General features: G+C 41.3%; 1 pseudogene; it reads left to right on the forward strand.

The window, feature by feature from the left end:
* The first annotated feature begins 5,723 nt into the window (after window positions 1-5,723).
* LOC127116466 (uncharacterized) lies at window positions 5,724-5,823 on the forward strand (annotated as a pseudogene).
* Window positions 5,824-11,371: the final 5,548 nt, after the last annotated feature.

Raw genomic sequence — 11,371 nt, forward strand, 5'->3', positions numbered from 1 at the left:
CCTATCATAGTGATCAAACCGCCTATTCTAATGGGTGCTCGCTCATCCTGGATAAGGTGGTCCAAATTAGCTAACATAAAAGTAGCACCGTTTACTGGACGGTTCTGGGAAGCACAAAATATGATGAAGAGTTCATCACGTGAAACTGAAGTACTATTTGGCTTCTTCCCAAATAAAGTGTGGGTCAGGATCTTATGGAAATAGCGAAAAGCCGGGTTATGTATGTTTCCAGAGAGAAACTCGTGTTCTTCGGGCTCATCATTTCCAGTCAGCTTACCCCAAAAGTGTTCAAGCTCTCTATATTCAAAAAGTTCTTCCTGGCTTACAGTGAATGTATCAAAGGAGGTAGGAAAACCCAAAAGGTTGGTGAAGTCTCTAATATTAAATTGGTACTCCATATTGAACATTCTGAACTGGATAAAACCTCTGCTAATTCCTTTTCCATGGCTAGGTAGATAGATTAATGAACTAAGGAATTCTAGTGTGAGTCTCCGGTAGGTGGTGAAATGTCTCAAAATAGGGGAGGTCTCCCATCCTATCTGATTCAGCAAAAACAGGACACTCTGTCTCAATCCAAGGGCAGTCATAGCCCAATCATCAGCATATAAACTAGGTAGCATCTCTCTAGCGGCTAGTTCTTCAAACTTTCGTTTCTGAGCCATTCCTCTGAACTTGATACCCATACGATCAGAATGTCCCATCTGGTTAGTGTTAGCTAGAGAAAAGAAACATGAGTTTAAGTCAGGATTTGGCCAAATGCCGAAAGAAGAAAAGAATTATTATTATTATATATAGATATATTTTTTTTTTCTTTTTGAATAAATCAATAATGAATACTAAATAGAAATTAAAAGAATAATTAAGAGAAAAATAAGGAAATGATAATAATAATAGAATAATAAAATAACAAATTAATTTGTGGGTTGTCTCCCACTAAGCGCTTTGTTTAAATGTCGCAAGCTCGACAAAGAAATTGTTAAATATAGTCTATGAGTCCTGGGGGCGTTTCGTCTAAGTGTAGAATTTGCGAATCCTCGTTGGTTTCCGCATAGTGATAATGTTTCAGACGTTGCCCGTTTACGGTGAACGGTTCTGTAGATTGTCCTTTTATTTCTACCGCTCCACTGGGAAAGATTTTAGTGATATGAAAAGGTCCTGACCATCTGGATCGTAGTTTTCCCGGGAATAACTTTAGTCTAGAGTTAAACAAAAGTACTGCGTCGCCTTGCTTGAAGATTTTCCTTGATATACGCTTGTCATGCCATTGTTTTGTTCTTTCTTTATAGATTTTGGCATTTTCATAGGCGTCTCTTCTGAGTTCCTCTAATTCGTTTATGTCAAGGATTCTCTTTTCACCGACGGCTTTATAATTCAAATTTAAATTTCTAATAGCCCAATAGGCTTTATGTTCTAATTCTACCGGGAGGTGACAGGATTTTCCATAAATGAGCTTAAATGGGGTCGTCCCTATGGGAGTTTTATAAGCAGTTCGGTATGCCCATAAAGCTTCTGGTAATTTCAATGACCAATCTTTCCTTGAAGTGGCGACCGTTTTTTCTAGTATTTGCTTGATTTCTCTGTTAGATACTTCCACTTGTCCACTGGTTTGAGGGTGGTAAGGTGTTGCTATCCTATGTCTCACTCCATATTTAAGTAGTAGTTTTTCGAGTACCTTGGATATAAAGTGTGATCCACCATCACTGACTACTATTCTTGGGATGCCAAATCTCGGAAATATTATATTTTTAAAGAGTCTAGTTACTACTCGGGTGTCATTTGTTGGAGAAGCTATAGCTTCGATCCATTTTGATACGTAGTCAACTGCCACGAGTATGTATTTGTTACCGAAAGAGGATGGGAAAGGTCCCATGAAGTCTATCCCCCACACGTCAAAAATCTCTACTTCCAAAATACCTTTTTGTGGCATCTCGTCACGTCTAGATATGTTTCCCGTGCGTTGACATCTGTCACACTCCTTAATAGCCGCATGTACGTCCTTCCATATAGTTGGCCAATAAAAGCCAGCTTGTAGGATTTTAGAGCAGGTCTTGGATGTACTTGTGTGTCCACCATAAGGCGCAGAGTGACAGTGTTGGATTATATTTTCTACCTCTTCTTCGGGTATACTTCGACGGAAAATACCATCGGGGCCTCTTTTGAAAAGTAAGGGATCATCCCAGTAATAGTGTTTTATGTCGTGGAAGAATCGTTTCTTCTGCTGGTAAGATAAAGTAGGTGGAACTATTCCGGCAGCTAAATAATTGACTAGATCAGCGTACCATGGTATGACAGATATAGCTAAGGTGGTTTCTACTTGCATGTCGGAGTTGTTCTCTTCCAAAGTAGCTATGAGTTTATCATACGAGAAATCATCATTAATGGATGTTCTTTCGGGTTCAAGGTTCTCAAGTCTAGAGAGATGGTCTGCTACTACGTTTTCAGTTCCTTTCTTGTCCTTGATTTCTAAGTCGAATTCTTGTAGTAACAAGATCCATCTTAGGAGTCTAGGTTTAGCATCCTTTTTTGTTAAAAGGTACCTGATAGCAGCGTGATCAGTGTAAACTATTATTTTGGCTCCTACCAGGTAAGAACGAAATTTATCTAGCGCAAATACCACTGCTAGGAGTTCTTTCTCGGTTGTGGCATAATTCATCTGCGCTTCATCCAGGGTTCTGCTAGCGTAATATATAACGTGAAGCTTTTTATCCTTTCTTTGTTCTAAAACAGCACCTACAGCATAATCACTGGCATCGCACATTATTTCGAATGGTTCATTCCAGTCTGGTGTCTGCATAATGGGTGCGGAGATCAATGCTTGTTTAAGAGTTTGAAATGCTTTTAAACAGTTATCGTCGAATATGAATTCAGCATCTTTCATCAACAGTCCGGTTAAGGGTTTAGTTATCTTAGAGAAGTCTTTGATGAATCGTCGGTAAAAACCGGCGTGTCCTAAAAAGCTTCGTACTTCTCTCACAGTTCTTGGGGGTTGAAGATTTTCGATTACCTCTATTTTGGCTTTGTCTACTTCAATTCCTCTGTTCGAGATGATGTGTCCTAAAACAATTCCTTCTTGTACCATAAAGTGGCACTTTTCCCAATTAAGTACTAAGTTTACTTTTACACATCGTTCTAGAACTCTTTCCAGGTTTTCAAGGCATTCTTCGAAACTTTGTCCGTATACAGAAAAGTCATCCATAAATACTTCCATGATGTTTTCGAGAAAGTCGGCGAATATTGCCATCATGCATCTTTGAAAAGTTGCAGGGGCATTACACAGACCAAACGGCATTCGTCTATACGCGAAGGTACAAAAAGGGCATGTGAATGTTGTCTTTTCTTGGTCATCAGGGTGAATTGGTATTTGAAAGAGGCCTGAATAACCGTCTAAATAACAGAAATGTGAATGTTTAGCTAATCGTTCTAACATCTGGTCAATGAATGGTAAAGGGAAATGATCTTTTCGGGTTGCTTTGTTTAGTTTCCTATAATCAATGCACATTCTCCATCCCGATTCGATTCGTTTAGTTATAGTTTCTCCTTTTTCGTTTTCAATAACGGTTATGCCTCCTTTCTTTGGTACAACGTGTACAGGACTAACCCATTGGCTATCAGATATAGGATATATAATACCTGCTTCTAATAACTTGGTTATTTCTTTCTTTACTACCTCACTTAGGATCGGATTTAGTCTTCTCTGGTGTTCCCTAGAGGTTTTACAGTCTTCTTCTAACATGATGCGGTGCATACAAATAGAAGGGCTTATTCCTTTGAGATCGGTGATGTGGTATCCTAGTGCGGTTGGATATTTTCTTAAGATATGTAGGAGTTTTTCTGTTTCGAGTCTTCCTAGATCTGCATTAACTATCACAGGTCGTTCAAGTTCTAAGTCTAGGAATTCATATCTCAGATTTTTGGGAAGTGTTTTCAAATCAGGGGTTGGTTTGTTAAGACACTGCGTAGGATCCGGTGTTATTGCTAAGCATTGTTTAGATTTGTCCTCTAAAAGATAGTCTGATGATTTGTCTTCTCCTGACTCTGCTTCTTTTATGCATTCATCGATGATATCCATGAAATAACATGTATCTTCTATTGCAGGTGCTTTCAAGAATTGGGAAAGAATGAATTCAATTTTCTCTTCACCTACTTCGAAGGTGAGTCGTCCTCGTTTTACGTCTATGATTGCACCGGCAGTTGCTAAGAACGGTCTTCCTAGTATAATAGGTGTCGTATCATCTTCTCTAATGTCCATAATTGTGAAGTCAGTGGGAATGTAAAACTGACCTATGCGTACGGGAACGTTTTCAAGGATTCCTACAGGATATTTGATGGAACGATCTGCTAATTGCACAGACATTTTGGTCGGTCTTAATTCTCCCATTTCCAGTTTCTTACATATGGATAAAGGCATAACGCTAATTCCGGCTCCTAAATCGCATAAGGCTTTGTCGATGACAAATTTTCCTATGTGACAGGGTATAGAGAAACTACCCGGATCCTTGAGTTTAGGGGGCATGTTTTGGATTATAGCGCTACATTCGGCAGGGAGTGTAACGGTTTCGCTATCCTCAAGTTTCCTCTTATTAGAAAGAATTTCTTTTAAGAATTTAGCATATGAGGGCATCTGCGTAATAGCTTCGGTAAACGGAATTGTAACGTTTAATTGTTTAAGGAGATCAACAAATTTTCTAAATTGGCCTACATCTTTGGTTTTAACAAGCCTTTGAGGGTAAGGTATAGGTGGTTTGTAAGGTGGTGGAGGTACATAAGGTTCCTTCTTTTCTAGGGTTTCCTTATTACTCTCTTCCTTTTCCTTAGGTTCACTTTCCTCAGTAGATTTCTTAGGGTTTTGGTTTTCTATCCTTGGGTCAGACGGTCCTTCCACTTCCGTTCCACTTCTCAATATAATTGCATGAGCTTGGCTTCTCGGATTGGGTTGGGGCTGTCCAGGGAATGTACCAGTTGGTGCAGCAGTAGGTGCTTGTTGTTGAGCTACTTGAGATATTTGCGTTTCCAGCATTTTGTTATGGGTAGCCAGGGCATCTACTTTGCTTGCTAGTTGTTTAAGTTGTTCGCCAGTGTGTATGTTCTGGTTTAAGAAATCTTTATTGGTTTGTTGTTGGGAAGCTATAAAGTTTTCCATCATGATTTCCAAGTTGGATTTTCTAGGGGTATTATTGTTAGGATTCGGTTTCTGATATCCCGGAGGTATAGATGGGGCTTGATTTGGAGACTGTCCAGGTGCGTATAAAGCATTATTACTCTTATATGAAAAGTTTGGATGGTTCTTCCAATTTGGGTTATAGGTATTCGAATAGGGGCTTCCTTGAGCATAGTTTACTTGCTCTGTTTGGATTCCAGTCAAGAGTTGACATTCCGCAGGAGTGTGGCCTTGGATTCCACAGACCTCGCAATTCTGAGTTATAGCAACCACGGCTGCTGGAGGCGATACGTTTAAACTTTCAATCTTCTGGACCAAAGCATCCACTTTTGCATTAACGTGATCAAGGTTACTTATCTCGTACATGCCAGTTTTCGGTTGAGGTTTTTCCACATTCGTTCGTTCGGTTCCCCACTGATAGTGGTTTTGGGCCATGCTCTCGATAAGCTGGTAAGCATCAGCATAAGGTTTGTTCATTAGTGCACCACCTGCAGCGGCGTCTATTGTTAACCTTGTGTTGTATAAGAGACCATTATAAAATGTGTGAATTACTAACCAGTCTTCCAAACCATGGTGTGGGCAAAGTCTCATCATGTCTTTGTATCTTTCCCATGCTTCGAAAAGAGACTCGTTGTCTTTCTGTTTAAATCCGTTTATCTGGGCTCTTAACATAGCTGTTTTGCTTGGCGGAAAATATCGGGCAAGAAAAACTTTCTTCAACTCGTTCCATGTGGTGACTGAGTTGGAAGGAAGAGATTGAAGCCATCTTCTAGCGCTATCTCTTAATGAGAAAGGAAAAAGACGAAGTCGAATTGCCTCTGAAGTGACACCATTAGCTTTAACAGTATCAGCGTATTGGACAAATACGGATAAATGAAGGTTTGGATCTTCGGTAAGATTTCCAGAGAATTGATTCTGTTGCACAGCCTGCAACAACGAAGGTTTAAGTTCAAAGTTGTTTGCTTCGATTGCGGGCGGAGCAATACTTGAATGCGGTTCATCTTGCGATGGAGCGGCGTAATCTCTAAGAGCACGAGCTGGTTCTGCCATCTCGGTTAAAGAAGGAAAATCTTTGAGATCAGGAAGGTCTATAGGAGGGAGATTGTTTTCAGCACGATATTCCCGAATTCATCGTAAGACTCGGAGATATAGTTCGATATCGTTGATTCGTAAATAGAGCGGTTCGCCTTGAGAGCGAGTGCGTGGCATACAAATCAACGAAAGAAAGAAAATAGAAGAAAAAGAAACCTTAGTCTCTACAGCGTAACGGAAGAGTTACGATATCGATTGAATAAAAGTCCCCGGCAACGGCGCCAAAAACTTGATCGCTCGACTGGGTGAGTCGAGAATGGGATACAAACTGCAAGTGCACAGTTCTATCGCGTAGTTTTAAAAGATATCGATCCCACAGGGACTTATGAATCGATATACCGTTATCTAAGGTTACTACGTAAATCTAAGGTGAAAATGTTTGATTGTTTGGGAAAAACTAAGAGCTAAACTAATATCTAGATTAAATATTAATAAGACGGATATCGGTATGTAGTTCGTCAAAACTAGGGAATCAAGTCTTTGTCGGTTTCTTAGTTGTAAAATGAATCGTTTCGGTTAACTTTATTGGTTAAAGGTTCTATCTCAAACTCTCGCTCTGTTGAATAAACCATGATTTTATATTAATGTTGCTGTCACTTATAATTAAGTCAAAAACCATATTTTGAAAACAATAAAGTTGCAGAAACTCTTTTTAAGAAAATACTGACCGTTTTAAACACCCTTATCTCAAACTCTCGCTCTGTTGACTTAGGTTATATAATTAAATCCAAATGCTTAACTCTCGTCCTCACATTCAATCTTTAAAAATACTTTTTGGAAAAGGTCAGAATTTAATTAACTCTAAAACTTGCTCTCGCCCTGATCTAGAATTAATGCCTAACTTACACTGTCCAGTTAAAATCTCAAACTCTCGCTCTATTGATTTTAACTTCTTTATGTCTTTTACTTTTGTAAAAAATCTTGTCATTAAACCTGTAAGTTGAAACCGTAAAAAGATTGATTTTGATTTTAAGTTTAGATAGACCGACTCAGTCTTGATCCCTTATTCTGCTTACTTTACATACCGATACCTAGGCAAATTAGCCAGACATGCTAAATAAATAAGAACTTATATCATGCATAAACAGACTCATTCCAGGCAGATAATATAGATAATTAATAAAACAAAATATTAAATAACGATTAAAGAACCTGAATGCGTAATACAATGGTCTTGAACACTCCACCACAAGCCGGTAGGATTTGTTCTTGGATTCTTCAATTAAACAGTAAATTAAATCAAGGAAATAAAACTGGAATATAACGTAAGGTTAAATCCAGTATAAAGTTGCACAATAGTTTCCGGTGTAGAAACTATTATGCGAAAAAATATCTAAAAGTTAAAATTGGAAAGGTAAATTTGCAAGGGGAAAAAGAATGTAAAGCTTGCAAAAGAAATAAATAAAATAAACAATGCTAAGTGCTGGAAAGGAAAAAAATAAGCAAAAGGCGTGAAAAGAAAATTTGGCAGAGCTTCGGCAATGTGAGCGTGGAAAAACCGGTCCTTTGAAACTTCCCAATTAGCTGCTATTTATACAGCTGCTGGTGTAACTACTTTTCAAGGGTTTCCGTGTGCGTGGTCTCGTTCCGAGGGTTAAGCGTGCGTGGAAGTAGGCTTCAACGTGGTCAGTTGAGTTCCTTGCGCCAAAAATATAGAGGACTGGTGTGACGTTCGTCACACCATGTGTGACGCTCGTCACAGGAGTGCTTTTAGTGTGACGCTCGTCACAACCCTTGTGACGCCCGTCACAGTCATAACGTGCACTTTCTTTGGGCTGGGCTTGGTCTTTGTTATTTGTTTCCTTTTTATTCCTTTTTACACCTCCTTTTCTTCCCTTTTTCACTTTTGCTTCAAAATGGATACCTGACATAAATAGCAAGGAAATACTGCATAATATCTGATAAAATGAGATAAACTAAAGTAAATGATAATATAATCTAATTGAATTAAGTCTTAAAATGTGATATAATTTCGTGTTATCAGCAGCCAACTCTCTCCACCTTTGAGCGTACTCTTTAAACCCCTCGTTATTTTTCTGAGACATACCCTGCAGCTGGGTACGACTCGGGGCCATATCAGCATTGAACTGATACTGTTTAAAGAATGCATCTCCCAGATCCTGCCAGCTCTTGATATCGGACGACTTAAGCTTGGTATACCATTCCAGTGAGCCTCCAGACAGACTGTCTTGGAAGAAGTACATCCAGAGCTTCTGATCTGTTGTGTATGCAGAGATCTTGCGAACGAATGCTTGAAGGTGAGTTGCTGGACAGGAACTCCCATTGTACTTGTCAAATGCGGGCGCCTTGAATTTTTGTGGGATCACAATCCCCTCAACCAACCCCATATTCGACATGTTGATCATCCCCGGAGTAGCATGGCTTTCCAGAGCCCTTACCTTCTCTGCCAGCAACTGAATCTCTTTGCTTTGTGGTTGGACATCATATTGCCCAAGTGGCTCATTCAGCATAGAGAACTGATCAGCCTCTCTGTCCTCCTCCCTGTCATCATCAAACCCATAGAAAGGAGGCACAAAATTGTCCTTCAAATTCTGCCCCAGACCGGGCCCAGGTTGACCACCAGCACCAAAACCAGCAGCATTGTTGTTCACCAAACCCACGGTTGCTCTTTTTTCACCATCTCTGGATCTACCCAGCCCCTGATTGGAGACACCATCCAGATTAACAACACTGTTAGCAGCTGAAGCCCGCTCAAGCTTCTCAACCTTATCTGCTAAAGCTTTCTGACCAACTGCAAAACCCTGCATGATGTTGATCAGCTCAGTCATCTTGTCCTTCAGCTCGAGGAGATCAGTACTCGGAAAATCCATCAGCCTAGGAGTGTTGCGTCTGGTGAAGTATCTGTGAGGACGTGTTGAGTGCAAAGGTACAGTTCTGCGAGCACGAGCAATGATTCCTGCAAAACAGCAAACAGGTTAATATGCATGTATGCAACGTCTATCCATATGAGGAAGATTCTGTCTTTTGATCCTGGTTTCATCGAGACAGATAATATTTTGACATCCACATTCTGAAATTCAAGATGTCTCTCAACCAGATTCTCAATCAATGATACTCCCCATATGGCTAGACGTAGGTTTGGTGCAGATGAATGCAAAATGAGAATGATGCTGATGAATGAATGCAATGCACTGTGCCATCCTCCAAGTCATCTGATCATCTGTTGCTCTGAATCACAGCCCTGATCTCTGAACCGATCACAACCATCTGAGGGAACATGTAACCATAAATCCATCTCAAGGGTTCCGAAATAAACGGAAGACAGATACACCATCATCATCATCATCAGACAATCTCTGAGCAGAGAACCATAACCATCTGAATCGGCCCGGGGAATCCTGAAATAAACGGATCCCCACTGATGAACAACTCGGCCCGGGGAATCCTGAAATAAACGGATCCCCACTGATAAATCACGGACAGCACTCCGGCGTCGCAGAAATAAACGGCCATAAATCCGCCTCATAAATAGGACTCTGATCCACAGAACAAAAGTCACCATCTGAGTCACCATCTGAACATGCATCTGTAAGAATCACCCTCCCCTCACAGGTAAATTCTAAACAGGTCATCCTAAGGCGGATAATAGTCTCGACAATCGGGCGGAGATACTCAATGGGTTTGCCCTTTCGGGTGTGCCATTGTAGCTCCCTTAAGATCGTCTAAACCAAAGATCCGGGAAATGATCGGTCACCGAAGTCAACGGCTCAAAAGAGATAACCCGACCAAAGTGGAAAACCCCACTGGAAGAGCACTTCTCAGATGAACCTCGTCCGGCTTGTGGTATGTCACATCGCAACATCATTCCCAACCGACATGTGAGCGACGCGAGACCACGCTAATCCTAGGTGTATACTCGGGCCTGGGTTTTAGCCCCACTCAGAACACCCACCCCAAACAGAGGAACCACCTGCACAGAGGACGGCAACATGATAGTATGATGCATGCAAATATTTATGCAAATATAGATACACACTGGTTAGAATAATAAATGCAATAAATCAAACATCACAAGCAACCTAAACTATCCTAAAACGCTAGGAGAGACTCGCTTAGGGACGATGGACCAGCACAGGTCTACATCTCAGGTTCCCCAGCAGAGTCGCCAGCTGTCGCATCCTGCGAAAAATCAACCGGCGAGACTCAAATAAAAACACAACACAGAGCCGCCACTGCGCGTTATTTATCCCAAAATAGGGAAAGGAAACGCTCAGAGAAACCTGGAAAGGAAATGGTCTTGCGACCAAAGAGAAAGGGTAAGGGAGTCGGTTACGCAAGGGGAAGGTATTAGCACCCCTCACGTCCGTCGTACTCGACGGGATCCACGTTCTAAGATAAAGAATAGGTTGCTAAGACATCACACACACACACACAGGGGAACGCAGGTGGGGTTAAGAGGAACGAGCTCGATAAGGTATCACACCTTATGCCTACATATCTTGTCTGGAACAAGAATCAGAGCCACTGTAGTTCGGCTTACGCACGCCAAACAACACAAAACATACAAACAAGCAAGGGTGGCAAACATGGAGCCCGACAACCACTAGATGGAATTACGTCGGCATCCGAACCAAAACACACTCAAAACGGCAAACGTGGAGCCCGACTGCCAATCACTGGGCTTACGTCGGCATCCGAACCAAAACACATTCAAAAGGGCAAACGTGGAGCCCGACTGCCAATCAATGGGCTTACGTCGGCATCTGAACCAAAACACGCACAAAACGACAAACGTGGAGCCCGACTGCCAATCAATGGGCTTACGTCGGCATCCGAACCAAAACACGCACAAAACGGCAAACGTGGAGCCCGACTGCCAATCAATGGGCTTACGTCGGCATCCGAACCAAAACACACAATCAGATAACAAGTAAACACACGCAAAAAGAAAAAGGTTGCCCGGAGTGGTCTCGCACGACCACCTGCCTACATACCTCGTCTGGCACGAGGATCAGGGCGATGTAGTTCCCCTGAAAGGGAAAAAGATTTCAGCCAGAAACCGGGGAACGACACACTACTAGGGAGCTGGACTCGAGCCTAGTGTTGTCATGCATCGTTTACCCTAAGTTCGGTTTTCTATCCTACTTGCATAAGCAAACT

Source organism: Lathyrus oleraceus, chromosome 1 (assembly GCF_024323335.1).
Source record: "Lathyrus oleraceus cultivar Zhongwan6 chromosome 1, CAAS_Psat_ZW6_1.0, whole genome shotgun sequence".
Classification (NCBI taxonomy): Eukaryota; Viridiplantae; Streptophyta; class Magnoliopsida; order Fabales; family Fabaceae; genus Lathyrus; species Lathyrus oleraceus.